The sequence below is a fragment of the Balaenoptera borealis genome, assembly GCF_965194805.1.
Source record: "Balaenoptera borealis genome assembly, chromosome: 10".
Lineage (NCBI taxonomy): Eukaryota > Metazoa > Chordata > Mammalia > Artiodactyla > Balaenopteridae > Balaenoptera > Balaenoptera borealis.
Window position 1 is genome coordinate 98696149 of NC_138874.1, and position 27585 is coordinate 98723733.

Genomic DNA, 27585 nt, shown 5'->3' on the forward strand with positions numbered 1-27585 from the left:
GGAATGACAATCTCTACATGGAGCAGGGGGACAAGTTGGACACTGAAACCTGATTCTGGCTGCAGAGCTGGAGATTCATTTTCTACCTCATTTTCACAAACGCCTTGATTTGTGATGTTTTTGGTTATTCCTCAACAACATTTCCATTGCTGAATTTTGCATCTCATTTTCTACAGATTTTTTCATCCATAAATTTTCTTGTTGAAATTTATAGTCGCTTTATAATTTCTGTATTAACTTTTATACTGCATTTTACTGTATTATACTATTATAGGACATTGATATCACATGCAGCCATTAACAATTTTATTCACCATAAAACTCATCAAGTCATGAACACATATGCTCTGTATCTAGCCTGTAGGAGCCTACCTCTCTCTGTCATTTTTCTTATCTTTCTAACACTATCAAAAGGGCATTTTAATGACCAAGGTGTTTGTAAGTCCCGTTCTATCAGCAGTACCCACAATATCTTCTGGAGCCTTCTTTCTAAGACAGCTGTCTCCCTCTCTCTCTCTCCTACCAACAGTCTGGTCTCTTTATTAACCTTTCCAGCCAAAGGATGCAGGAGAGGACTCGGGGGGCCGCAGAGCTACAGTGCTTTGTCGGGACCTCCCTTAGGACTGGCCTCTTATGTTAAAAGGAGAATTTCTGTTCTGTTATTTCTGTCCTGTAGCTTTACTATCTGAGTCTGATGCCTCAAATCCTAATTCCAATTCCAAGTTTACCCAGAGGCCCAGTGTCAGTTCCATCGTCATTTCTGAGACTTAAACCTCCTATCTTTAAATGAGGATATTCCCTGTGCTATACAGTATATCCTTGTTGCTTATCTATTTTATACATATTAGTTTGTATCTGTTCATCCTGTACCCCTAATTTGTCCCTCCCCCCTTTCCTTCCCCCTTTGGTAACCACAAGTTTGTTTTCTATATCTGTCTTAAGTCTGTTTCTGTTTTGCACATATATTCAGTTGTATTATTTTTTAGAATCACTATGCTGTACACCTGAAACTAATATAATATTGTAAATCAACTATACTTCAATTTTTAAAAAATGAGGCTGGATGATGTAAAAGTCCCTGACTACTCAAATTGTCTATAATCATATCAAAAATTAAACACAATGACCCCTCCATTACAGGCTAAAACATCACTAGCTTAGTGTACATTTTAAAATGCCTTCTGAAAAAAATAAAATAAAATGCCTTCTGTTCCTCAACTGCTAGAAAACTTTCAGAATGTGTAGATCAGTGTTGATTACAAATGTAAATGGCAACCCCTAGAGTTTTTCACAACTTACACAACCACCTGTGATGCCCAGTTCTAAACGACATTCATTAGCTAAAATGTAGACAGGAATTAGCAGGATCACAGGGTCACCAGTGAGAGAAGAAGAGAATGTCAGAAGATGGACACTAGTGCTGATAGGAGATGTATCAAAAGGCTACAGTCAAGGGACAAAAATCATATCAGGTATTTAAACAGGGAAATTGAAGAATTTTTAATTAGATATAAAGTTGAAGGTAACAAAAAAGGCAGAAAGAGACAAGTATCATAGAAGTGGCAATTGTAGGAAGAGCTACCACCCCTAGTGATGGGGAATAAAAGGAAAAGGGTTGGAATAAAAGGAAAAGCTGGAGGAGAGGCCTATGCAGTTGAAATTCAGACCTCTGAGGAGGCAGGATGGGCTGGAAGGCGCTATTGTTCCTGAGGGAGATACCGCAAGGCTGTTTCTGAGAGTGTTGGAAAACCTGCCAACTAGATTCAGCTGCTACTACAGAAAGGCAGCAGGAAGCCACAGAAAACATGAAGGAAAGAGAAAGTCCCTTCTTCCTCCAGCCTTGCAGTGTCCATCTGGACTAACGGTGGGCCAGCTGGCAAAGCAGAAACATAACTTACAGAATCCCAACACAACTATCACAAAGAAGAGCATGGAGAGCTGTTTGGAACTAAAGGGATAATAAATAGCACACCAAGTCTGCTCTAAAGCAGGGGTGACAAATAGATTTCATCTGTGTACCAGTTCTAATAATGGCAGCATACTGTGTTGAGAAGGATGCTGAGGTTATACTTATGCAACAGAAGAGAGCCCTGTAATCATTTAGAATATCTTCCATGGGCAGAAGGAGAGCATGGTGGCATAGAGTTGTCATTTCTGGCCTAGAGCCACCTAATTGTCCCATGCACCTTTTGGGTATCAGTCTCTGGAGACAGAGACCTGAACTCCTTCTCAGCAGCAGTAGATGCCCCATCTCACTCCATCTGGCAGAGGGTATGATGGGGAGCAAAGTAAATTAGAGATCCTGACATGGTTATAAGTTTCTTGGCTATGCTTGAGCACCTCTAGGGATGGAGAACACATCATCTTCATCTTCAGGGAGTTCTGATAAATGTCTTCCTCATAAAGAACTTAGATCAACCTCAATGTAACTCCTATCCACTGGCCCCACATCTACCCCTTTCAGAAAGACAGAAGTCAGTCAAATTCTTTCTCTGCATGCCGTCCTTTAGATGTTTGAATCCGGTCACCATATTCCACCAGATCTTTCTTCTCGAGGTGAAATAGCCTAATGCCTCCCACTGTTCCTTACGTGGATGTTATAGAGATATCCCTGTCCTGTCTTCTGAGTACACTTTGACACATCTCAGCCCCTCATCAAGGCTGGCCTGAAATTAATACTCCAGATGTGGTTAGAAGAGCACCAAAGAATAAAGCAGAGAATGGAATTCATTCTTTTATAGATCCCATCAACATTTCTGACGACCACGTCTCACTGAAAATTTTCATCGGGACTTATTTTCTTTCACCTCAAATAATCCTCAGCCCTTCTACCCCCAGGATAAGCAATTTCCAGTGGCTTCAAACTTTCCCAAGGAAAAACATGTTGTGGTCGATACAAACTACTGGGAAGTCTCCTTGGAGGAGAAGGCAGACAGCTTTGTGAATGTTTAACTAAGTTAGAAAATTAAGCTCTTTCTTGCTGATGGTGGCTGTCATAAATGTATGCTCCAGTGAAAAGAAGCTTAAATCAATTTCGGTGTTCTCATTGAGCTGCGAACTTTGTTATTGTTCCTCCTGCACAATACAGATGCCATAAACCATATCTAAGTTTGCAGAAGACATTTACTTTCACTGGGGTTTTCGAGCCAGATGAGATTTTTATAAGTGATTCTGTTCTACGTTTTAACTACATTTTAATTTAAATATATTTTTAATCGTAGCTTTAAAATTATCTTCACTATGTAACCAAAGTTTAAAGTAATGGCATATTTTTAAAATACATGCAAAAATCTCTTAGTCAGGGTCTTTAAATAGTCTACTTGCATTATTTATTGTAGGTTCATTTAACTGCACTATAATTTTATGAAGTTTTAGAGTGGTGCGGCATATGATGTAATTGCTGATTACACAGGCCATATTTCCAGGCACATTATCAGAAGAATCTATGAAATAGCAGGGAGTTTAACAAGAACAAGCGTCTTCAAGAAATTACCTGATGAAAATTCCACAGATACAAATTTCTAAAAGTTAAGGGAAGAGAGATAAATATGATTAAATACGAAGAAGTCAGGGGCGTGATGTAGAGAACAGCAGGAGAAATTCTGATTTGTACACAGCACCCTGGAGGATGGATGATCTGCTGAAATTAAATATCAACCTTCAGATTCTTACATTTAAAGCCAATCATCACTTTCAGTGACTTCATTTTGAAGAACTAGGGGTTGTGCCCCTAAAATGCGAAGGAATTATTTTCTGGATATAAAAGATAAAATTGAAAGATCAGGTACATATTATTCTAAAGAAAAAACAGATGTCTAAAGATTATAGGTATTAGTTTTCTCTTGCCACTGTAACAAATTACCACAAACCCAGTGGCTTAAACAATGCAAATTTATTATCTTGCAGTTCTGTAAATCAGAATTCTGACATGGATCTCACAGGTCTAAAATCCACATGTTGGCAGGACTTCACTCCCTTCTGGAGGTTCTAGGTAAGGATCCATTTTGTTGCCTTTTCCAGCTTCTATAAGCTGCCCTCATTTCTTGGCTCAAAAATCCCTTCTGCCATCTTCAAAGCTAGCAATGTTACATCTCCATCTGACCTAAGCTTGGAAAGGTTCTCCACTTATAAGGACTCATGTGGTTATATTGAGTTTACCTGGATATTCCAGGATACTCTCCCCATCTCAAGGTCCTTTACTTAATTACATCTAGAAAAATTCCATTTGCCATGCAAGGTAGTGTTCATATGTTCTGGAGATTAGGGCAGGGACATCTTTGGGGGCCATTATTCTGCCTATTACACTGTATAAAGCAAAGATGAGACAACACTCCAAGAAACAAATTGCTTGCAGGAGACTTCCTCAGATGAAGATTATTTCCTTTCATCTCATGTACTTTTCTAGGACAAAATTCACCATTCAGTATTCCCACCCCCAGAGACGACAAGAGGGCAGCTATCTGCAAGGAAAGGGATGGAAACTGATGGGAACTGATCTAGAATGATGGCTGAGTCCAGATTAGGTGTAGAGTGGATATGCCAGGGACTCTTCTAAATACTTTATGCAGATAAATTTATTTAGTCCTCATAGCAGCCCTATACAGAAGGAATCTTATCATCATCCTGTTTTCCCAATGAGGAAACTAAGGCACAGATAACTTGCCCAAAGCTACCCAGAGCCTGAACGTTAACCACTAGAATACACAACCTCCTATCTGCTGACCAGTTAATAGGTGGGTTGCAAGTAATTTGTGACTAACAATACTTTTACAAAAAGTCAATGATTTACATTTGAGTCAAGATTATCTCTATGACAACACTCTTGCCGTTACCTTCTGATATGGGTTTCTGGTTATTACATAGATGTTGGAGAAGGAACAAGCATTGAACTAGTCAATTGATCTAAGTCGGTGGTTCTCGCAGTTTATTGGGCATAAGAATCACCTGGAGTACTTTGTGAAAATGCAGATTACTCAGCCCTAACCCCAGAGATTCATTTAGATCTTGGAATCTCTATTTAAAAAAAAATTCCAAGGGGCTTCCCTGGTGGCGCAGTGGTTGAGAATCTGCCTGCTAATGCAGGGGACACGGGTTCGAGCCCTGGTCTAGGAAGATCCTGCATGCCACTGAGCAAGTAGGCCAGTGAGCCACAACTACTGAGCCTGCGCGTCTGGAGCCTGTGCTCCGCAACAAAGAGAGGCCGCGAGAGTGAAGAGGCCCACGCACCGCGATGAAGAGTGGCCCCCACTTGCCGCAACTAGAGAAAGCCCTCGCACAGAAACGAAGACCCAACACAGCCAAAAATAAATATAAAAATAAATAAATAAATAAATAAATAAATAAAATTCCAAGAGTTTCTGATACAGGCTTCCTGGCACATATTAAGTGCAGTATAGAGTGTTTGGAAAAACTACGGTTGGATGACCTCCCTGGAGCATCCCCCTAAGTCCTGATAAGGCACTTGCAAAGAACCCCACATTTATCCCATTGAAGCTCTTACCATATTATATAGTAATTGCCCATTTGTTTATCTGTCTCCCCCTCTAGACTACGAGGTCTTTAAGGTCAAGGCTGTGCCTCTCTCAGTGCCTTATCTCTGCTGCCCACCCCACACTCCACGGGTATAGGTGCTCAGTTAGCCATCTGTTGTCAAATGCATGGCTGAATAGACAAATCAATGATGAAATGGTCTCAGATCACACAAAACCATTTTCAGATGGGTCAGTTGAGAGTCCCACATGCCTCATTTAGTTGAAAATCTGCAGGTAGTAGGAAAAAATTGAAAAAAAAAAGAACACCATAAGCTAAGTTCACTGTTGAAGGACAGAACAGAAGCATATGAGCAGAAGCTCTTAGAGAGCAGTAGAAATAGGCAGTAGTCTCAGCGTTGGTGGATGATGACTTCTTGTACCAGCAAGAGATAGTCAGCAGCCCTAGGGGCAGACAGTGTGTCCTGTGTGAACTCTTTTCACAGTATTATACTGACTTCAGATTTATTTTGCATTTTGGAGAGAGAGTGGTATTCTATAAATAAATTAATAAACAAGGAAAAATGTTTGTGATGTCTCAAAGCGATTGTCTTGTGGAAAGACTAATCTGAGCCACCCAAAGTGACTGTATCATAGTGTGGTTGTGAAGATCTCCAGATCATTTGTACAAAGTGTCTAGCACAAAGCCAGGCACAAGGCAGGTGCTCAGTAAATACTTGTTGAATAATCAAGTCTCAGGAAGCTTTGATAAGCAAAGACCCGTCTCAGCATGACTCTGTTTCTGCCATGACAAACTAAGGGAACCCACGTTTATCATCCCAGAAGGACTCACCGCACTATTTCCCTTAGCCCCTCCTCCATTAAATTTTAAGATTTTTTTTTCTCCTGGAATATTTTGCCTCTTGTAAGAAAAACTTTTCATGTTGTTTTCATCTGCCAAGAAATTTAAACAAACAATTTGAGGAGTAAACTGTGACTCTGAGGACAGACTGCAACTTATAAATTGTTTTTTTTTTAATATCTTTATAGGAGTATAATTGTTTTACATTGTTGTGTTAGTTTCTGCTGTATAACAGAGTGAATCAGCTATATGTATACATATAACCCCGTATCCCCTCCCTTTGCGCCTCCCTCCGACCCTCCATATCCCAACCCTCTAGGTAGTCACAAAGCACTGAGCTGATCTCCCTGTGCTATGTAGCTGCTTCCCACTAACTATTTTACACTTGGTAGTGTATATATGTCAGTGGCACTCTCTCACTTTGTCCCAGCTTACCATTGCCCCTCCCCATGTCCTCACGTCCATTCTCTACATCTGTGTCTTTATTCCTGTCTTGCCCCTAGGTTCTGCAGAACCTTTTTTTTTTTTTTAGATTCCATATATATGTGTTAGCATACAGTATTTGTTCTTCTCTTTCTGACTTACTTCACTCTGTATGACAGACTCTAGGTCCATCCACCTCACTACAAATAACTCAATTTCATTTCTTATTATGGCTGAGTAATATTCCAGTGTATATATGTACCACATCTTCTTTATCCATTCATCTGTCGATGGACACTTAGGTTGCTTCCATGTCCTGACTATTGTAAATAGTGCTGCAGTGAACATTGTGGTACATGACTCTTTTTTTTTTTTTTTTTTTAACCATTTCAAAGAATATTTATTTTCTTTTTTAGGGCTTACCAAATTTTCTTATACAATCTCTGCAATGTCAAATTAAAAATTAATTTTACAATGCTTATATAAGCATTTAAAGGCTATGTAAATTTAAATGTATTACATAATTCTCATTTGAGAAAATGTTTCTACGGATAAACGTGTGCAGAATTTTAAAGCAGTGATCACTAGCAATATTGTTTGCTTCAAACTCTCAACATTAACTACAATAGTTTGTGGAGGTATTTTTTTACACTGGTCAGACCACAGATGCAGCAGGGAGTTTCGAGTGATGGTTTCCAGCTCAGGGACCAGTGACCAGGACTATCTGTGCGTTTTGAAGGCCTAACTGATGGCTGCAGCAAACCTTTTTCTCTATTTGTCCTGATGCAGATGCTATCAGTGTAAGCCCTCTTTTATATTTTTTAATCTTACCCCTTCTCCACTCTCTCCTTGTTGGTTTGGTTCTTTTCCAGTCAGGATCCCTCACTGGGGAGCAGGTCAGTAGTTTCTTAGTGTTCTGTCCAATCTCTTGCTTCCCTTTCTGCTGTCCACTTGTTTCCCTTTCCTTGTTTATATCCACTTCCGTAGTAGTCAATGAAGCATTCTTTAAAAGACTGCATCATGTACCTGCTGCTGTGTGTGGGCACACTCCCCCAATTTCCTGGAAACTTGGAAAGTTAAATCTGTTTAAAACATTTAGAAATTTAGTAATTTATTTGCTATGGAAGGAAGAATTTGAGAAACATTGTTTCTAAGAGGACGTAGAATTCCTGGTAACCGGATTATCAGGCTTCCTCCAGAAATGTTGACAAATGAATAACTAATTTTTAACACAGGCTGTTGTAAACCATTCTAGGAGCTAATTAAAGGATCATTTATCAAAGTAACCTGCACAGTAGGTATCTTTGACAGCTCCCTCCCCACCCCAACTCCTGCCTTTTCTGGGTAACCCTGAACTGCAAACAGTGGTCTGGGTGGGGGCAGGGAAGTACTATCTTTGTTATCTCTGATGTGTAACAGAGCTAGTGCTCCATGAATAAAGAACACGAAAAACTACGGAAATAGAAACCTGACTAGAATAAGAACATACTGGTTATTTTAGAGCTGCCAGGTACCCAACGCTTTTCATCCAATGGGCTCCTTTTACAGATGAGGAAATGAGGTTAGAAACACATCCAAGTCACACAGGCAATAGGGACCTGTATCAGTGTTCGCAGGTTTGTTTGCTTCTGGTTAACAGTGTTTAGGTGGCTTTGTGAAACCATCTGACCTCCAGCATGTGGACCAGATGTCATTTAACAGTGTCACCTCCTACCTTTTGTCTACCTCCACCCGTTTCTCAGCATTCCTGCCATAACAAGACTGAGAAAACCCAAGTACTTTGTGCAGAAAATGCACTCCCAAGATATGATTTCATAAAAACTAGAAAAGGTGAATTCTGGTTCCTATCACCTTATATTAATAAAAACAGTAACAGTTACCACTCATTTAGGGCTTATTGTGTGACAGGCACTGGGCTAAATGCTTTACCAACATATAATCAAAATATTTTAAAGTGGACTTCTACAACAATATGATGAGTTATTAATATCCCATTTTTGTGGATGAGGAAACTGAGGCTTAGTGTTAAGTAACTTTCCCAAGGCTGAAAGGTTAGTAATAATAGCAGAGGCAAAACACAAAGCCTGTTCATTGTGACCGTCATGAAATCTCATTTCCCAACTTTTGTTTCCTCTTGTGTCACATATTCAGCTGCTTAGTGGATTTCTTTTTTTTTTTTTCACACACACACACTGTATTTTATTTTTACAAGAGATAAATAGACTGACACCAAGCATTGTAAATGGATGACCACAACAAAAGCAACAATGATTGCAATTACCAAACACGAAACGCAACTTATAAATTTTAACCGCAGTTTCTTCCTGGACTAAGACCCAGCAGTGTGACCATCAGCAATGTGGTGCCTTTCAGTGATACAAAATGCTTGCTCACAGGCCATGATTTCATGAAACTTGTTCCCACGGTTATAGCAAGGCCAGGTAACCCCCGGATGCATATTATCATTTATAGCCATTCCCCATAAGACACCTAAGAGAGTGATCAAATGCTCTTGTGTCAGCACATAGAACAAATGCCTGGCGGATCATAAAATAATGATACATTATTGTGTAATATCCACATTGCTTCTGATATTGTACTTGGGAGATATTGTTAATTTTAGGGGTAAAATTGCAGGACAGGATAGGACAGCTTTCAACTCCAAATAGAGCATGCTCAAGACCTCAGCAAAACTGGCATGTCTCTCTCTAGCCTTGGCCACAGAAGCTCTGAATGCCAGTCATCAAAGGACGTTGGGTACAATTTACTCTCATGGTTTCCAAACATTTATTTTAACAATTGACCTTCTTAAAATTAATCATGGACAGATTCCTCTATGTATATAATAGACAAATGGCAAGCACTCTGGCTGAAGATCTGAACTCTCATCTTAGCCCCTTCAGCTCCTAAATATATGAAATTAAGAAACCACTTTCCTTCTCTGAGCCCTACGTTTTGTTTTTGGTATTCTTAATCTTAGAGTGGAAATAATAGTGCTTGCCTTGCCTACCTTATGTTGATAATTGCTTTAGAATCAGACAAATTAACATTGGAGAGTATTTTGTAAATAATAAAAACCATATACATCTAAGGTAGTAGTATTATTACATGAAAAGGAAAAGCACAAGATAGAACATGATAAATAAGTAATTTAAGTTACAGTTATGAAGAAAGAGAAACATTCTTGGTAGTTTACGCAAACTATCTGTTCTTCTCATAGACTTGGATATTTGAGATGTTTAGAATAACACTAGACATGGTCATAGATCAAGGATGACACACTGATTTCTTCAAAAAAAAAATGGGATGATTCAACTACCTAAAAGTGTGGGTTAATGAGAGTTTTAGGATATCTCACTGCTCATCAGGGAAGGAATCATAAGAGATTAGTGATGTCTGCTATGAGTGGAAGATGAGAATAGTGCATGTTTTCCATTCCTGTCAGATTAGTTTTATCCCTTTGATTCTTTTGCTCCACTTCTTTTCCCCAAGTTTTCAGTCCTGGGTCCTTAGCACTAGCACTCACTCCATTTCACAGGACAGCTGGAGCCACCATTCCCAAAATTGCCGAGTGGCGATAGGGGCTTAAAGCTCAGTTTTCTTCTTGATGCACAATGTGTGCATCCTTCTCCTGAGCTATTTTTAATTCTGGTTAGTTGACCAGCTCATCAGCGTCCCTTTCTCCATAGTATTCTCTCTCCTCCATACTGTGCAACCCTTGGAAAATCATCTCAGATGATGTTCCATTACAGCCCACCTCAATCAGCATCTGACCAACTCAGTGCTATGATATTGTAGATGTTGTCTCTTTCCTCTCTCTGGCACACTTAGAATATGAATCCATCAATTCTGTGTGGAGGAAAGATAGAACATTCTGAATTAATTATTAAGGAGACTAATGAACTGAGAACCTGGGTGAGGCTCATAAAGAAAAATGGCTGAAACTTCATCAGCTTTGTCTTAAGCTCTATTGTTCAGCCTGGCCCACCTGCTTGGCCAATGTCTGTGCACCACTGGGAAGGGCAAGTGTTGAAGTGACTGCCTTTAGAGGCCTCCCGCATATTTGATGAGGACACCCACTGCCTGTGCCCTGGAGGCAGCACAGCAGGTTTCCAGCATCAGACGTCCATTATGCCATGATGTCAAAATCCCTGATGTATTCATATGTGTTCTGCTGCTTGCGGCCATAATCTTAATCATGTTAAGGAAGAGATGGCAACCTTACCAGCTCCATCTATCTCTAAATCTTGCCCCTATAATCACCATGGCTCATGGATCTCCTAACCTTAAGTTAAATTTATAGTTAGCAGAAAACAGCTGTTTTCCTTTCCAAAGCAAGCTGCAATGAATGATTGAAATGGATACAGAAATCACTTTATGCTTTATGATGTGTTGATTAATAAAAGTTTTAAAACATTCTAATGATACAAGTGTAAATTATTATTACTATCAAAGAAAAAAATTGATGTCTCTCAAAATAAAAAAAAAAGTCTAAAACTTTGCAAGCTCCTCACAGTACATGGACAAAAAGAGGTACTCCACTGTGGAGCACCTAAATTTCTTAATGCTTATCAATTTTATGCTTCATTAGTGTTAGTGTATTTCTCAAAAGTTTGTGAGAAGTATTAATCTTCACAGAAATAATACTTAATATGGGTCAGGCTAATATTGTATGGTGAATGATGAGAATTCCTCCTTTTATTAGTATATTGCACTATAATTTTTTTCATTGAAATTGTTGCCTCTATAGCAGCTGTGTTCAAAGGCAGGGCAGCATGATTCACTGTGTTTAGCAAACAAATTTACATCTGAAGTAACTGGTTAGATGTGGGTCCAGGCAATATGGTTTCTGAGAAGATCATAGCCTGAATGTGTCCTCCCTTAAATGGGTGAGATTCTATGGAGTTTTGTTCAACCACTAAGCATATGCCATTTTAAGAATAAGACCCAACAGAGTGGACATAGAGTAACTGTATTGGGGAATTCCCTGGCTGTCCAGTGGTTAGGACTCTGTGCTTTCACTGCCGAGGGCTTGGGTTCAATCCCTGGTCTAGGAAGTAAGATCCCGCAAGCCGTGTGGAGCGGCCAAAAAAAAATAGTAACTGTATTGGTCACACCTTTTAAGCGTGATTTCATCTCCCTCTAGTCCCACCTCTGCTTCTAGTCACTGCTGTGGTGACTTTGATCAGCTTTGCACAGGGACAGCCTGACATCGCTTCACCTCAAGACCTGCTCTTGCCTCCCACCCTGGGGCTCCTCTGAAGCTGGCCACTGATATCTCCAGGACCCACTCAGCACTCAGGTATGCAATTTGGAAATGCAGAGGAGTTAATGTCTGTGGAGTCTCCCTTGACTGACAAGGGAGGGAAACTTTGCATAAATATTTCCTTCTTTTATTCCCTAGGCAAATAATTGTGCGATACATTTTGTAAGGCTCCCCAGAAGGTACCCTGGAGTAAAGTGCTAGTCACCAGTAGCAATAGCCAACTCAATAGTGCACTCTTGTGTTGCTTTTCCTTCATTCCCTGTTCACTGTCTTTGCCCTCACAGTTGCACCCTGGGATCACATTCCCCCAAATCCCCTTAATGCAGCCTTTATTTAAGGGTTAAGAAAATCTCCCTCCTACTGTGTTAAGTATTTTTGAGGCATGTGTGCTGATGTTTTCAATTACCCATTAATTAGTCACGGAATTCTTCTATAGGTATGAGCTCAGAATCCCTCTGAACACAAGATTCCAGGGAGACATTGTCAGTTCCTTGTCAGTTCATCATCACCACAATCTCTGACTCTCATTCTGTAATCATTTGAAATCTATAAATGCTGGAAGAACAAAGCTGCCCATGCTCACTGGGCAGTATGGTCATTTGTTGTAATGTGGATGTTGAGAAGTAGGCTAGCCTTACTCATTAGCTTAGTAACTCTCGTATCAATATGTGACATTTTGTATTCAAATCGATGCCTCAAAAAAGATACAATCCATTGGGAATAATTTAAACCTTACATGTTAATTCTGCAAATTGCATTACTTACCATATAAAAGTACACAAGAACAATTATTCTTTGACCTAGGATAAGGCTCATCTCCTTTCTGCTTTCTCAAATGACCTGAATAACACTCTAGACCAAAATAGACATAAAAAACCTATACAGAATATTCCATCCAACTGCAGCAGAATATTCAGTCTTCCCAAGTACACATGGATCATTCTCCAGAATAAATCATATATTAGGCCATAAAACAAGTTTCAACAAATTCAAGAATATTGAAGTTCTATTATGTATCTTTTCTGACCACAATGGTATGAAACTAGAAGTCAAGAAAAGAAGAAAAGCTGGAAAATTCACCAAAAAATGTGGAAATTAAACAACATACTCTTGGACAAACATTGGGTCAAAGAGAAATTAAAAGGGAAAACAAAAAATATCTTGAGACAAATGAAAATGGAAACACAGCATACCAAATCTTAAGGGATACAGCAAGAGCAATTCTAAAAGGGAAGTTTATAGCAATAAATGACTACATTAGGAAAAAAGAAAGATCTCAAACAACCTAACTATACACATAAGGAACTATAAATGTAACAACAAACTAAGCCCAAAATTAGCAGAATGAAGGAAATAAAAAGATCAGAGCAGAAATAAATTAAATAGAGGTCAGAAAAAATAGAAATAATCAACAAAACTAAGAGCTGATTTTTGAAAAGATAAACAAAATTGACAAGCCTTTAAGTAGACCTAGAATAAAAGTGATAAGACTCAAAATCAGAAATGAAATAGAAGACACTACAACTAGTACCCTAGTTATGAAAAGGTTCGTGAAACACTACTATGAACAATTATACACTAACAAACTTGAAAACTTAGAAGAAATAAATACATTTTTAGAAGCATACACCCTACCAAAACTGAATCATGAAGAAATAGAAAAACTGAACAGACCAATAATAAGTAAAGACACTGAATTAGTCATCAAAAACCTCACAATAAAGGAAAGTCCAGGAGCAAATGGTTTCATGGGTAAATCTACCAAACGTTTAAGGAAAAATTCACACCAAACCTATTCAAACTTTTCCAAAAAATTAACAAAGAGGTGACATTTTAAAACTCTTTTTACAAGGCCACCATTACCCTCATACCAAAGTTAGACAAGGACATTATGAGAAAAGAAAATTACAGGACAAAACCCTAACGAACATTAGTGCAAAATATCTCAACAGAAAATAGCAAACTATATTCCACAGCACTTTAAAGATATCATACACCATGATCAAGTGAGATTTATCCCTGCGGTACAAGAATGATTCAACATCTGCAAATCAATAAATGTGATACACCACATTAAGAGAGTGAAGGTAAAAATCTTATGATCATTTCAATAGATACAGTAAGAGCATTTGACAAAATACAAAATCCTTTCATGATAAAAATCTCAACAAACTGGGTATAGAGGGAATGTACCTCAACATAATAAAGGCCGTATAGGACAAGCCCACAGCTAACATCAAGTTCAACAGTGAAAAGCTAAAAGCTTTTCCTCTAAAATCACAAGACAAGGATGTCCACTCTCACCACTTTTATTCAACATCGTACTGGAAGTTCTAGCCACAGCAATTAGGGGGAAAAAAAAAAAAAAGGAGGGAGGGAGGGAAGAAAAAGCATACAAATCAGAGAGGAAGAAGAAAACTGTTTCTGTTTGCAGATGATATGATCTTACATATTAAAAACTCCTAAGACTCCACCAAAAAACTGGTATTGTTACAACTAATAAACAAATTCTGTAAAGTTGCAGGATACAAAATCAACATATAAAAATCACTTATGTTACCACACGCTAATAACAAACTATCTAAAAAGAATTTAGTCATCATTCTTTATCTTTTTAATCTAGAATTCCCCCATCTTTTTTTGTCTTTCATAGCATTGACATCACATCAAGAGTTATATGACGTCTACTCAAAAAAAAAAAAAAAATACATAATGTCAATTTATTTCACTATTAGGTGATGTCAAGTTTGATCGCTTATTTAAATTCATATTGGCCAGAACTCTTTATTGTAAGAATTTCTCCCTTTGAAATTGATAAGTAATCTGCGAGCTGGTACACTGAGATTATGTGAACTCCTGTTTCCCAGTATACTTCCACGTAATTGTTTTGGCAGCATTTGGTGATTCTTGGCTGAATAATTATTATATTGATAATTGCAAGATGGTGATTTTCTAATTTCATAATTTCTTCTATTTCTTTTATCTAGTATTCTTCAGTAGAGAGGAGCTTTCCCTTGAGAAGGTGAGTTTTTTAAATGGTATACTGAAATTTTCTTATAAACTTTGATGTATAAAGTATTTAGTAGCCCATAAAATATCTTGCCTGGTTCAGAAACAACTTAGAAATAAAACTGTGGGGCCTATAGCTTTACAGGGAGTGTGAAGCTAAGAGGTCCTCGCTGTTTATACAGGACAGAGAGCCTGCTGGACAGGCCATCGCCTGTTTGTGTATAGCTGGTCTCTTTTCCTATCAGCTATTTCTGTCGGGACTGGCTCTACTTGTGTTCTTAGGGGGACAACTCTGTTAAGAAGGTCTCTCAGTGGGTCTGTAGCAGTGTTTTGGGGGGAAGTAAACAGTTATGGAGTTATGCTATTCCAAGACAGCTGAACTAGGGGTATAGAGTTGTGAGAACTAATCTAGACTTTGCTGCATTCTAGTTCTGTGGCCCAGTGTCACACCTTAAAAATTAAATTCTAATGGTTAATCATAGGATTCCATGCCTACATACAGTTCCTTATGAGTTGTGGTTTGTTGGTTGGTTGGTTAGCTGGTTTTAGCGTCCATTATAGAGTTTGTTTTCCAGATTTTAGAGCACCTATGAAATGTACTTTTCCCAAAAATATATCTGAGGGGCGGGCCATATTGCAGGTGCAATATTTGGTATTATCATCATCACCAGCATATTGAGTGCTAACTCAGTGCCAGACATGCTGCAGAATGCTGATCATACACTCTCATCTATGAGTCAGAGAAGTCAGTGTGAGAATATTACTATTACCTGGATTTGTGTAGATGGGAAAACTGACTCTTAGAAGCTAAGAGATGATAGAACCAGGTGTCAACCTCAGGTCTGTCTGATTCAAAGCCAATGAATGATCTTTACCATGGTGCTATAGTCACTCCCATATGGGCAACAAAAGAGAAATAAATTGTTTGGAGTTTTTCAAGGCCCTTTCAGAGATCCAAAGGTCCTACAGGAGCTTGGTTTTCTATTCTCTGACTTGTGCTGCCATCCATATACATCTTCAGTTCTCATTAAAAGCAAACCAGGATCTCTCACCCTCACCCCAGGAGAATATGCCCAGAGGCCTGTGAGCAATAACATTCCCATTCCAAGGTTTCAGTCTTCAATTTCAATCCTACTGTTTCCTTTGGATGCTCGTTTGTTTTAAATCTTTTTCATTAAGAAGCTACTGGCTCTGCCCTCCTTGTCTATGCTATAAATGTTTTTATTTTGTTAAATTTAATTCTTATGGATTTGCCAGACTATGAATGCCCCAGTGACTCATAAAAGCATGAAAATACATAACCAGAGTTATGCATAACTAAAAGCCTAATTACAAATGTGCTGATGTCCTTAGTTTGAAAACTAAAAATGAAATGAGATGTATTAGCTTTTGTTGTATTTCTTTAACAAAACTGGAGATGGTCATTTTTCCAAGCACCACCCAGAGGGAAGAGGGGAGAATTATTCACCAGAGAGTTGCCAGAGGATACTGGACTCCCCACCACTCCCTTTTCCCACTCCAACCCTTTGTGCTAGTTTACAAAGACTTCATAGACCAGAAGCATATGGAGGATTTCTGTGAAGAATCCACATGTGCTCAGCTATTTGCATATGTTTGTGTTTTGTGCTTTCAGATGTTTCCCTATGACAAGAAGGAAATTCTGAAAGGGTACATTGATGGCATCAATTGTTTTCATTAACATGACATCATTGGGAGATGACAAAATAAGAATCTGAGTGTTAGAATCAGATGGTCACAGACTCATGTTGAGTGTCTGTGCTATGCTACCTCTGGCATAACAAGAAAGAAAAAAGAAGAAACACGGGCTCTGTCCTCAGGAAATTTATCATCTAAATTATACATACATATGTATATATGCATGTATATCCATTATTTATTGCATACATATGTGGGTAAATAATAGATACATTATTGGATACTTACTATGTGGTAAGCATCTCAAAGATACCATCTTATTCTTCTTATGAGCCCTATGTGGTTGACATTGTCATCTTCATTTTACAAATGACTAAACTAGACAATAGACACAAAATGTATATAATTCTGAATATTCAGTCCTAGTATTGGGTATGCACTGTGTGCCAGGTGAGGTAGGATGGGCAGTACATAAACCCAGATGTGTTCCTTATGGTTCTTTACAGTCTGGTTGGGAAACTGAGACTAACACAAATGAAATTTCAGAAAAGACCACAAGGATGGCTACTATTAAGCATCAGGCTGGGTGATGTAAACTGTTGTGGAAGGTTAAGAAGAGAGCAGTGAGAGGGCATCAGGAAGGATAGAGGCAAGCTGAGGGGTGGGCTTTCATCAGGGGAACAACTAAAGAACAGAAACTTAATGTGGGAAACAGAAACATCCACATTGCAAATTTTCCAATTAGCGCTTTCTATCCAACATGGATGTTAGGAAGATAAGATGAAAACCAAAGTGTCTGAATCTGTGGAAACTTTGTACAGAATTGAATGTGTAGTTGGCATCTATTATATTTTTGGTCTATTTCTTCCTAATGGAAATCTTTGTCCAACTCTCCATGTGATTCATGTACAGTAACCAGTCAAGGGGCTCACCATTCATACCTGAGAAATGAGTGAGAATATACGCCAGTTAGCCAAACAGAATTCTTCCTAGAGACTAACATGGGCCTTCTTTCTGGGGGATCGTGAGTTCTAAGGACCATTTAGGGCCGTAGCTCTGGAGATCAGCTTGCCACTGGCAGGAGACAGAGCACAGCAGAGAATAACCTAAGCAAGGCTCATATATCAGTGGTCAGAGATGACAGTCCTAATGGTGTTGTTAGAATGCCTGGACGGAAACTGACCTGAACGCAGTAGTTGGGCTTCCCAGTTTTGTTTGCTTGCTTGCTTGCTTTGATTAAATTAGTTTGACTTAGGTTTCTTTATACTTATAACCAACACAATCCTGATTAACACAGAATGGAAGAATGGATGGAATAAGATGTGGAACGACAAGTCATGGGCAGGGGTCCTGCAGCAGAGGGACTGGAGAAATTGCTGGGAAGTAGTCCCTTGTTCCTGCATCAGTTTTTGAGGGACAACTCCTACGATTTTCCACTGTCCAATCAATACAAAAAGTTATGCCTTTACCCCCATAAAGGAGAACTTGCGAAGTTCTAACAAAGCTGAGAAAAGGACTTTGAAATCTCTGAACCAAAGATAAAGCAGTAAAAGACTAATATTTATTATTAAGCATCCAAAATAAGTGTTGTTCCATTTTTTTCTTATTTAGACACATTTGAGTGTGTTAGAAAGTAGGAAGAAATGCACTTTTCAAGAACCAAACATCATTTATTTAACTTGAACCATCTGTTTTATGATTTCTTTTTTAGGCGACATTTCACATCCTGCTGCTTTCGAGAGAGCTGCTGTCTTCCTGGTCTATAACCCTCTCATTTCTTCTGTATCTTCATCACTTAATTAGTCCATCTGTCAACCAATCCATCTTTCTCTCTTATCTCTTTTCTCTCCCCTCATTTCCCACCTCAGAAAGTAACTTCTAACTGAACTAGGCAAATGACTCCTAGATAATTATCTTCTAAGAGGAATATAATGCATTTTTTATGTATCCACCAAATGACACACTCTCCATTCCTCATCCTGCTCTCATCCAGAAAGCCGTGACTTGCCTGCCTTCACATCTTAAATGAAAGTAAAGTTTATTCTTTAGCTCTGGCTCCTGACAGCCATAACTTATAGCAATAAAGGTTAATGTATTGGATGGAAGGGAAGTAAATTTAAGGTAATAATGAGAATGATTCTTTATCATTCCTGACAGATCTTGAGCTCTGTGTAGGCAGTAATTAAAGAAGAGTTTCAGAAACCATAAAAACATAAATAAGATTTCTAGTAAAACTCTTTATTGTGGCTAGGACTTTTTTATTGTAGTCTGGACTGAGTTGAGAATACTCTCATAGACTTTGTTAAGCTTTTTCAGAAATCACCGGGATGGGAAAGATTGAGTACAATGGTGGGGTCCCTGTCAGTGGGCATCTCTGCCCCCCAGTAGGCATAGAAACATGGAGAGGACTTAGAGGGAGCTACCAAAGCTCTTTCAGTTTGGCTGGAATGGGTCCTTGAGAAAGGCATAGACACCAGGACCACCTGGGCCAGTTCAAGAGTCTGGAGGGGAGTAAACACAGTGGAGGTGACAGAATGTGAATGGCTCTTGTGAAGAATAAACAGTGGCCTTAAAAGTTGCTGAGGTCTGAGCCATGCACTGAGAAGGTGATAGGCCGGCTGCAGGGAAGTCTTCTGGCCAGATGAAACTTTAAAAAGGGTAATAAAAGATCTGCTCGGAAAGATTCTCGATTAGGATGAAATTTCCTCCAATGAAATCACAAGATTTCTTCTCTTCACAGATTATAGGGTTTTGAGGCATGTGATTTAGAGAAAGACACAGACTGGAACCGGTAATTTCCTTCTTCTTCTGGCCATAATGAGGAAGGAAGAGGGAGCTAATGAGAGCTATCAGGAACGGGAATGAATGGGCCAGGGAGAGGCGAGACAACAGGGAGACTTAGAGCACGTGCGTGCATAACTCAACCTCCTTGCAAGACAGAAGGTGTCCAGTGAAATCAGGGTTGAATTCACAGCTACAGACTTGAAGGGAAAAGGACAAGGAAGAGACACCACAGAACATCAACCTGCAGCCCAGGGATGGGAAAGTATGGAAGCTGGGAGGAGGTTTTCCTCCAAGTCCCCCTGTCATAGTCCTCCTCAAAGTCAGGGACGTGTCTGGGAAGCCGGAGGTTACTTGCCTCTTCCATGAATTCTCTGGTCTGTTTTGGCACTATTTGGCAGTACTGGCTTCCTCTTTCTTGCCCTTTCCTTTCTTGTATCAGTGCATCTAACCACCCATTCTCCAGAGCATCACAGGGCTGGGCCAACCCACCCCAGTTTATCACACTCCATTGACAGTCAAAAATATAAGTGAGAGTATAGATCTGGAATCACAAGGACTGAGATGAGGGAGCAGTTTTCCCCAGTGTGGAAGAAGTAAACCCATCTTCACCTTCATTGGGCATAAGGAAGCAAATGACCCAAGAGTGACTGAGCTTTAAACTGAGCCAGACTATCTAAGGTTAAAATTCCAACTCTAACACTTATACAGTATTTGGTATTTGTCCCATTACATGATCTTCTGTGAGCTTCAATAGTCCCATCTGTAAAAGAGAAATAATAACACCTATCTTGATGCTGTTTTAAGGATTAGTCATAATGTTCAGTCAGGAAGAAGAGGCATAATCTGAAAGTGGAATGGATTATGGAAGGTAGCCAAGGAAAAACACTTGACCATCTCATGCCCACTCTTGACTTTGGCAGAGAAAGTTCAAGGTGATGGCATGTCAGTCTAGGAGGAAAATATCAACTCAGATGCTGGCACCCAAATCAGATGCTATGTAACGTGCCTTGACTTGTTTGTTTGTTTTTAGAGATATGATTGACATATAATATTATATTAGTGTCAGTTGTACAACATAATGATTCAATACTTGTATATATTGTGAAATGATCACCACAATAAATCTACTTAACATGCATCACCACACATAAACAATTTTTTCTTTTTTTTTTTTTGGCTGCATTGGGTGTTAGTTGTGGCACATGGGGTCTTCATTGCAGCATGCAGGATCTTTTGCTGTGGCGCACGGGCTTCTCTCTAGTTGTGGAGTGCAGGTTTTCTCTCTGTAGTTGTGGCGTGCAGGTTCCAGGGCACGTGGGCTCTGTCGTTTGCAGCACACAAGCTCTCTTGTTGAGGCGCCCAAGCTCAGTAGTTGTGGCGTGCGGGCTTAGTTGCCCTGCGGCATGTGGGATCTTAGTTCCCCCAACCAGGGATCAAACCCCCGTCCCCTGCATTGGAAGGCAGATTCTTTACCACTGGATCACCAAGGAAATCCCACAATTTTTTTCTTGTGATGAGAACTTTTAAGATCTATTCTCTTAACAACTTTCAAATATACAATTCAGTAATATTAACTATAGTTACCAAGCTGTACATTACATCCCCATGACTTATTTATTTTATAACTGGATGTTTGTACCTTTTGACCATTTTCACCCATTTTACCCACCCACCACCCCTGGTAACCACCAATCTGTTCTGTGTATCTATGAGTTCATTTTTTTTGTTTTGCTTTGTTTTTAGATTTCACATATAAATGAGATTATATGGTATTTGTCTTTATCTGGCTTATTTTATTTAGCATAATCACCTCAAGGTTCATCCACATTGTCACAAATGCAAGATTTCATTCTTTATTATGGCTGAATTTTATGTATATATATAAAATCACCTTTTCTTTACCCATTCACCAATGTACTGATGAACACTTAGGTTGCTTCCACATCTTGGCCATTGTAAATAATGCTGCAATGAACATTGTGGGGACAGGGCATATATATTTTTGAGTTAATGTCTTCATTTCCTTTGAATAAATACCCAAAAGTGGAATTGCTGGATCATATGATAGTTCTATTTTTAATTTTTTGAGGACTTTCCGTACTGTTTTCCATAGTGGCTGCAACAATTTACATTCCCACCAGTAGTGCATAAAGTTTCCCTTTTCTCCACAACCTCATTAACACTTGTTATCACTTGTCTTTCGGATAGTAGCCATTCTAACAGGTATGAAGTGATATCTTACTGTGGTTTTGATTTGCGTATCCCTGATGATTCATGATTTTGAGCCCCTTTTCATGTACCTGTTGACCATCTTTATGTCTTCTTTGGGAAAATGTCTATTCAGATCTTCTGCCTGTTTTATAATTGGATCATTTGGGGGTTTTGCTATAGAGTTGTGTGAGCTCTTTATATATTTTGGATATTAACCCCTTATCAGATATATGATTTGCAAATATTTCCTTCCATTTGGTAAATTGCCTTTTCATTGTGTTGATGGTTTCAAAAATTTGCTGTGCAAATCCTTTTTGTTTGATGTAATCCCACTTGTTTATTTTTGCTTTTGTTGCATTTGCTTTTGGTGTCAAATCCAAAAAATCATCACCAAGACTGACGTCAAGGAGCTTACTGCTTGTGTTTTCTTCTAGGATTTTTATGGTTTCAGATCTTATGTTCAAGTCTTTAATACATTTTGAGTTGATTCTTGTGCATGGTGTAAGATAATGGTCCAGTTTTGTTCTCTCGAATGTGGCTATCCATGCCTTAACCTGTCAGTTGACCTGTGAGGAACATCTTTCATTGGGGGATGGGATTATGATCTGAAGGCTGGAGATGATGAGGTGTTTTATTAAGAATAAAGAACCATGCTAAGACCCACCAACGCAGTGGTCATAGAAAGGTGAGATGGACTTGAAAAGAACTAGAAAAATAGTGGACTTAACAGGCTGTGGTTCCCTCTGGCCAGCTTCATTTAACCCACCTTGCTGACCCAGAGTATAGCCAGTCCCCAGAAATAGACTAGGTCTGGCAAACAAAACTATGAAGGAACCCAGGATATAGCATTTCTTTATTGCTCATTGCTATTTCTCTCTGTTTCTCTCTCTCCCTCTCTCTCTCTCTTTCTCTCTCTCTCTCTCACTGTCTCCCTCTTTTTCCTGACATCTCCATCTCTTCAGTTCTACTGAACCCACATGGTAATAGAAGACCGTGGCTCCTCAACTCTGATATTGTTATTTTATAAGTACATACAGAGGCAAAGGCTGGCTCTGTACAAATCTCTAAATTTCAATTCCAAATTCCTGGGAGACAGAAAGTGATTGACTCAACCTGAATCAAGGATCGGCCAGTCCGCTCTGGCCAGAGGATCAGGGTCACAACCAGTTGCCAGCCAACCCTTCTGCATCAGGGAGCCAGTGCCAGTGAGGAGACCCGACAAAGGGAAATGAAATAAAAGAAACTGTTCCCGGGTCAAGTGAAATGGAGCCAAGGTGGCAATGCTGGACACAGGAAAAGTTAAACAGGAAGTAGTTAAAGGAAGGCAATAACTGAACCATGCTCCACTCACCATTAGACCAATGGAATCTTTTCCGTCTCTCATTCCGTATCTTCATTTCACCCCTTAGAGCATTCTATCTTTAATTTGGATAAGAATGTTTCTAATCAAAGTTCATGCACAAATCTCGTGACCCAGACTACAATGCTATAAAAGTAAATCATGCATCAATTAATAAATCTTTTCTCTCTATAACCTCTGCATTGAGTTTATCAGCCTTCCTGTAACTGGAATACTGAATGCAAAAATATTTCTCCACACATAAAGCAACTGACACTCTCTGCAGCACCCACCCCTCACCCCCCCAACCCAGTTGCACAGATAAATTCTACTGTCATTTTTATAGCAGCTCTTGTGTAAATCTGGATATTTTATTATTTGAGATTTTGCATTGACAAATTTTCAAAATTAGCTCATTTTACGTTCTTGCAAATCATCATGCTGGGGGTAATGAAGAATGAGTGTTCATGACAGGGAATGACTTAGCAGATGCCACGGGGAACATCAGTCATTCTTTGTCCTCTTCCTGATTGCCTTAGCCCCCCTCCTCCATTCAGTTTCCTTCCTGAAGTGTAGTAATAGTATTGGATTAAGTTTCTAGAATAAAGATTGCCAATAGGTTACCTCTTATGAGCTCACTCTAGTTAACAGTGCTGTCCAAGTTCCGTGTTGAGAATAGCTCTGAGGTCTGGTCTGGGGTCAGTTGGAGAGAGTACTTGGGTTGATTAGCAATGACGGCCATGGGTATAGGAAGGAAGAGTATCAGTAAACATGCCAGATATTTCCTATTCCTGCATCTTTCAAAAGAGACCAAGGGGCAAGTAAAAGTTTATATCCCAAAACAGAGATCAAATTTCATGGAGCCTGGTGTCTGGAAGAGTGCTGTCGCTGCTATGCTGGCATTGAAGTATGTGGAATATGGTTCAATCTTGATATTCTTGAGAGAGATAATTAGAGAATTTGCAAACCCACCATCTCAAAACTAATCATAGTATTAAACATATATATGAACCAGGCATTATTCTACACGCCTTTACATGTGTTTTTCTTTGTAATTTTCACAACACTCTTACGAAGTAGACACTACTATCTCCCTTTTACAGAAGAGGAAACAGATACGGAGAAGTTAAGTGATATGCCCATGATTACAGACCTAGGGAGGGTGTGGCTGGCAATCCATGTCAGGCAGTCTCAGTCCAGAGCTCTTAACCCCTGTGCTGTATGGGCTCCAGAGTGCAGGGAACTAACTCTAACTGAGACGTGGATGCCAATAGTCAGGTAGGGACCCTCAGTAGCTGCATAATGTACTCCTTCACACCAGCCTCACAGCTAATTTGATTCAATCCTGTCTAGGCACTTTCCGTGCACTACCTCATCCAAAAAAACCTATAGGATTGCTGTGATTATTCCTAAACATGCACCTGTAGGGTTGCAAGCAAGTGGCCAACACTGAGTACTGTAGACATAACTCCAAGAGGCAATAGTGCCAAGTAACTCTTACAGCTACATTTAGAAGATCAGTATTTGGAAGACCACACTAGAGAGACAAGTAGAAAAAACACGTGTAGGTCCCTATTCATTCCCAATGGTGGGACCGTTCAATAAAAATGCAAAATTGTGGCATGCTAAAGAAAATCTGGATGTAGTGGTGAACTAAACTTGTTTCTTTATGTTCAGATAGCATCAAATTCCACTTCATTACAGTTAACTATTTTATGGAACTCACTTGCATTTATAATTCATTATGTCTCATTTCTTTTCTGCTCAGTTATCTCTGGTTTATTTGAAAGTGCATCCCTTAGGAACCCCATTTCAAAGGAGCTGGTTAATCAGGACATTGGGTCATGATAAAAAGATGAGAGCCTCTTTCTAGCAATGGGGGAAATTGCCAAAAAAGCCTTAATACGCAAGGCACTTTATGAGAAAGCAGTTAAGTCATTTTAGAAGCAAATCCTGAGTAAAATCATCTTCTTAGAAAGGGGTTTGAGCTAAAAGAGATGGAGCCATTTGAGGATGGCATTTGAGATTTTTTTATTCGATCCAAAAAAATAAACATAAGCTACAGCCTCTCTCTTCTACTCCAAGTCCCTAACCATTCCTGAAATTATATTGAAGAAAATTACAATTCTTGAATATAAGAATAAGGGGACCTCCATGGATGAGAAACCATTAGGCATCCCCAAAATGTGGAAAGCAAAGGGAATGAAGAAGGAAACCACAGCCCAGCCGACTACCGCAGCAAGTGGGAGCTGCACCAAAAGTTTTCCATCCCTGGAGGTGGTGGGTGCTGGAAACATGAGGGATTCAGGAGCACTGACCTCACAAACCCTTTTATTGAGGTGAAATTCACATAACATAAAATTCACTGTTTTAAAGCGAACAATTCGGTGCTATTTAGAACAATGTTGTGTAACTATTACCTCTATCAAGGTCCAAAACATTTCCTCACCCCCAAAGAAATCCCATACCCATTAAGTAATCACGCCTCATTCCTCCCTCCTTCCCCACAACCCCTGACAACCACTAATCTGCTTTCTGTCTCTATGAATTTACCTATTCTGGATTGTTCACATAAATGGAATCATGTGACCCTTTGTATCTGGCTTCTTTCACTGAACATAATGTTTACAAGTTCATCAACATTGTAGTATGTATCAGTACTTCATTCCTTTTCATAGCTGAGTAATACATATTCCAGTGACGATATATACCACATTTTGTTTATTCAGTCATTCATTGATGGACATTTGGGTTGTTTTCACTTTTTGGCTATTCTGAATATTGCTGCTATAAACATTCGTGCACAAGAATTTGTTTGAGTACCTGTTTTCAATTATTTGGGGTATATACCTAGGGGTGGAATTGCTAGATCATATGATAGTTCTGTTAAACATATGATAATGTTTAATTTATTGAGGACATGCCGAACTGTTTTTGTCCCAGTGACTGCACCATATTACACTTTCTCCACAGCCTTACCAACACTCGTTATTTTTCATCTTTTGGTGATGACGATGATGATGATGGCCATCCTAGTAGACACGCAGTGGTATCTCATGGTTTTTATTTGCATTTCCCTAATGACTAATGATGCTGAGCACCTTTTCATGTGCTTGTTGTCCATTTGTATATCTTCCTTAGAGAATATTTATTCAGGTCCTTTGACAATTTTTAAATTGGATTATTTATCTTTCTGTTGTTAAGAAGTCTTTACATATTCTGAATAATTAGACCTTTAACAGGTACATGATTTGCAAATATTTTCTCCCATTCTGTAGGGTATCTTTTCAGTCCCTTAATAATGTCTTTTGCTTCACAAAAGTTTTTAATTTTGATAAAGTTCAACTTATCTATTTGTCTTTTGTTACTTGTACTCTTGATGTCCCGCCAAACTTTTGATGGCTGCCCGTATCTCAATTATAACTAGGTTCTGTGTTTTCATGGCCTTCTGGTCCTCTTCTGCTCTCCCTGGTGCCCACTCAGCACAAACTTCTCATAGATTGATTTACCCTGTCCATCCTTCCTTGGAGCCTTCCTCTGGTCATTCTTCTTTATCCCTGACTGACAGACATCTCTTCATATTTTCTTTTTCATCTTCATATTCCCTTTATTATCAAGTATCTTTCTTGACTCTTAGCCTATAAATAAGTCCAAACTACTTCTATTCAGAAATTTAAAGCAAAGAAATTTCTCTCCAGATATTTTACATCCTTCTCCAGTGACCGCCTCACCTCCCTCCTCCTACGAACAAAACTTCATGAGTCACCCACATTGACTCCTTCTTACCCCTTTGCAATCAAGCCTTGGTCACATTCCTGAGCCAGCTCTTGGAGAGGCCACTTGTGACCTCCAGTTTGCCAAATTCTGAGGACACTTTACAGTTCTATTGTGGCTGGTCCCCTCTGCAGCATAAGACAGGACTTTTTTTTTTGAATTTTATTTTATTTTTTTTTTTATGCAGCAGGTTCTTATTAATCATCCATTTTATACACATCAGTGTATACATGTCAATCCCAATCTCCCAATTCATCACAGCACCTCCACCCACCCCACCCCCCGACCCCCCCACCACTTTCCCCCCTTGGTGTCCATACGTTTGTTCTCTACATCTGTGTCTCAATTTCTGCCCTGCAAACCAGTTCATCTGTACCATTTTTCTAGGTTCCACATGTATGCGTTAATATACGATATTTGTTTTTCTCCTTCTGACTTACTTCACTCTGTATGACAGTCTCTATATTCATCCACGTCTCTGCACATGACCCAATTTCATTCCTTTTTATGGCTGAGTAATATTCCATTGTATATATGTACCACATCTTCTTTATCCATTCATCTGTTGATGGGCATTTAGGTTGCTTCCATGACCTGGCTATTGTAAATAGTGCTGCAGTGAACATTGGGGTACATGTGTCTTTTTGAATTATGGTTTTCTCTGGGTATGTGTCCAGTAGTGGGATTGCTGGGTCATATGGTAATTCTATTTTTAGTTTTTTAAGGAACCTCCATACTGTTCTCCATAGTGGCTGTATCAATTTACATTCCCACCAACAGTGCAAGAGGGTTC

The 27585-nt window shown here is 39.2% G+C and overlaps 1 long non-coding RNA gene across 1 annotated transcript in view; it reads left to right on the forward strand.

Annotated features, from left to right (window-relative positions):
- The window catches only part of LOC309636199, an 81899-nt gene that overhangs the window by 25697 nt on the left and 28617 nt on the right, over positions 1 to 27585 (forward strand). Inside the window, exons 1-2 of the long non-coding RNA XR_014249294.1 lie at positions 1 to 12055; positions 15007 to 15041. The exon at positions 1 to 12055 is cut by the window's left edge and continues 25697 nt beyond it. This is a non-coding gene — a long non-coding RNA (uncharacterized lncRNA). The remainder of the gene's footprint in view (positions 12056 to 15006; positions 15042 to 27585) is intronic.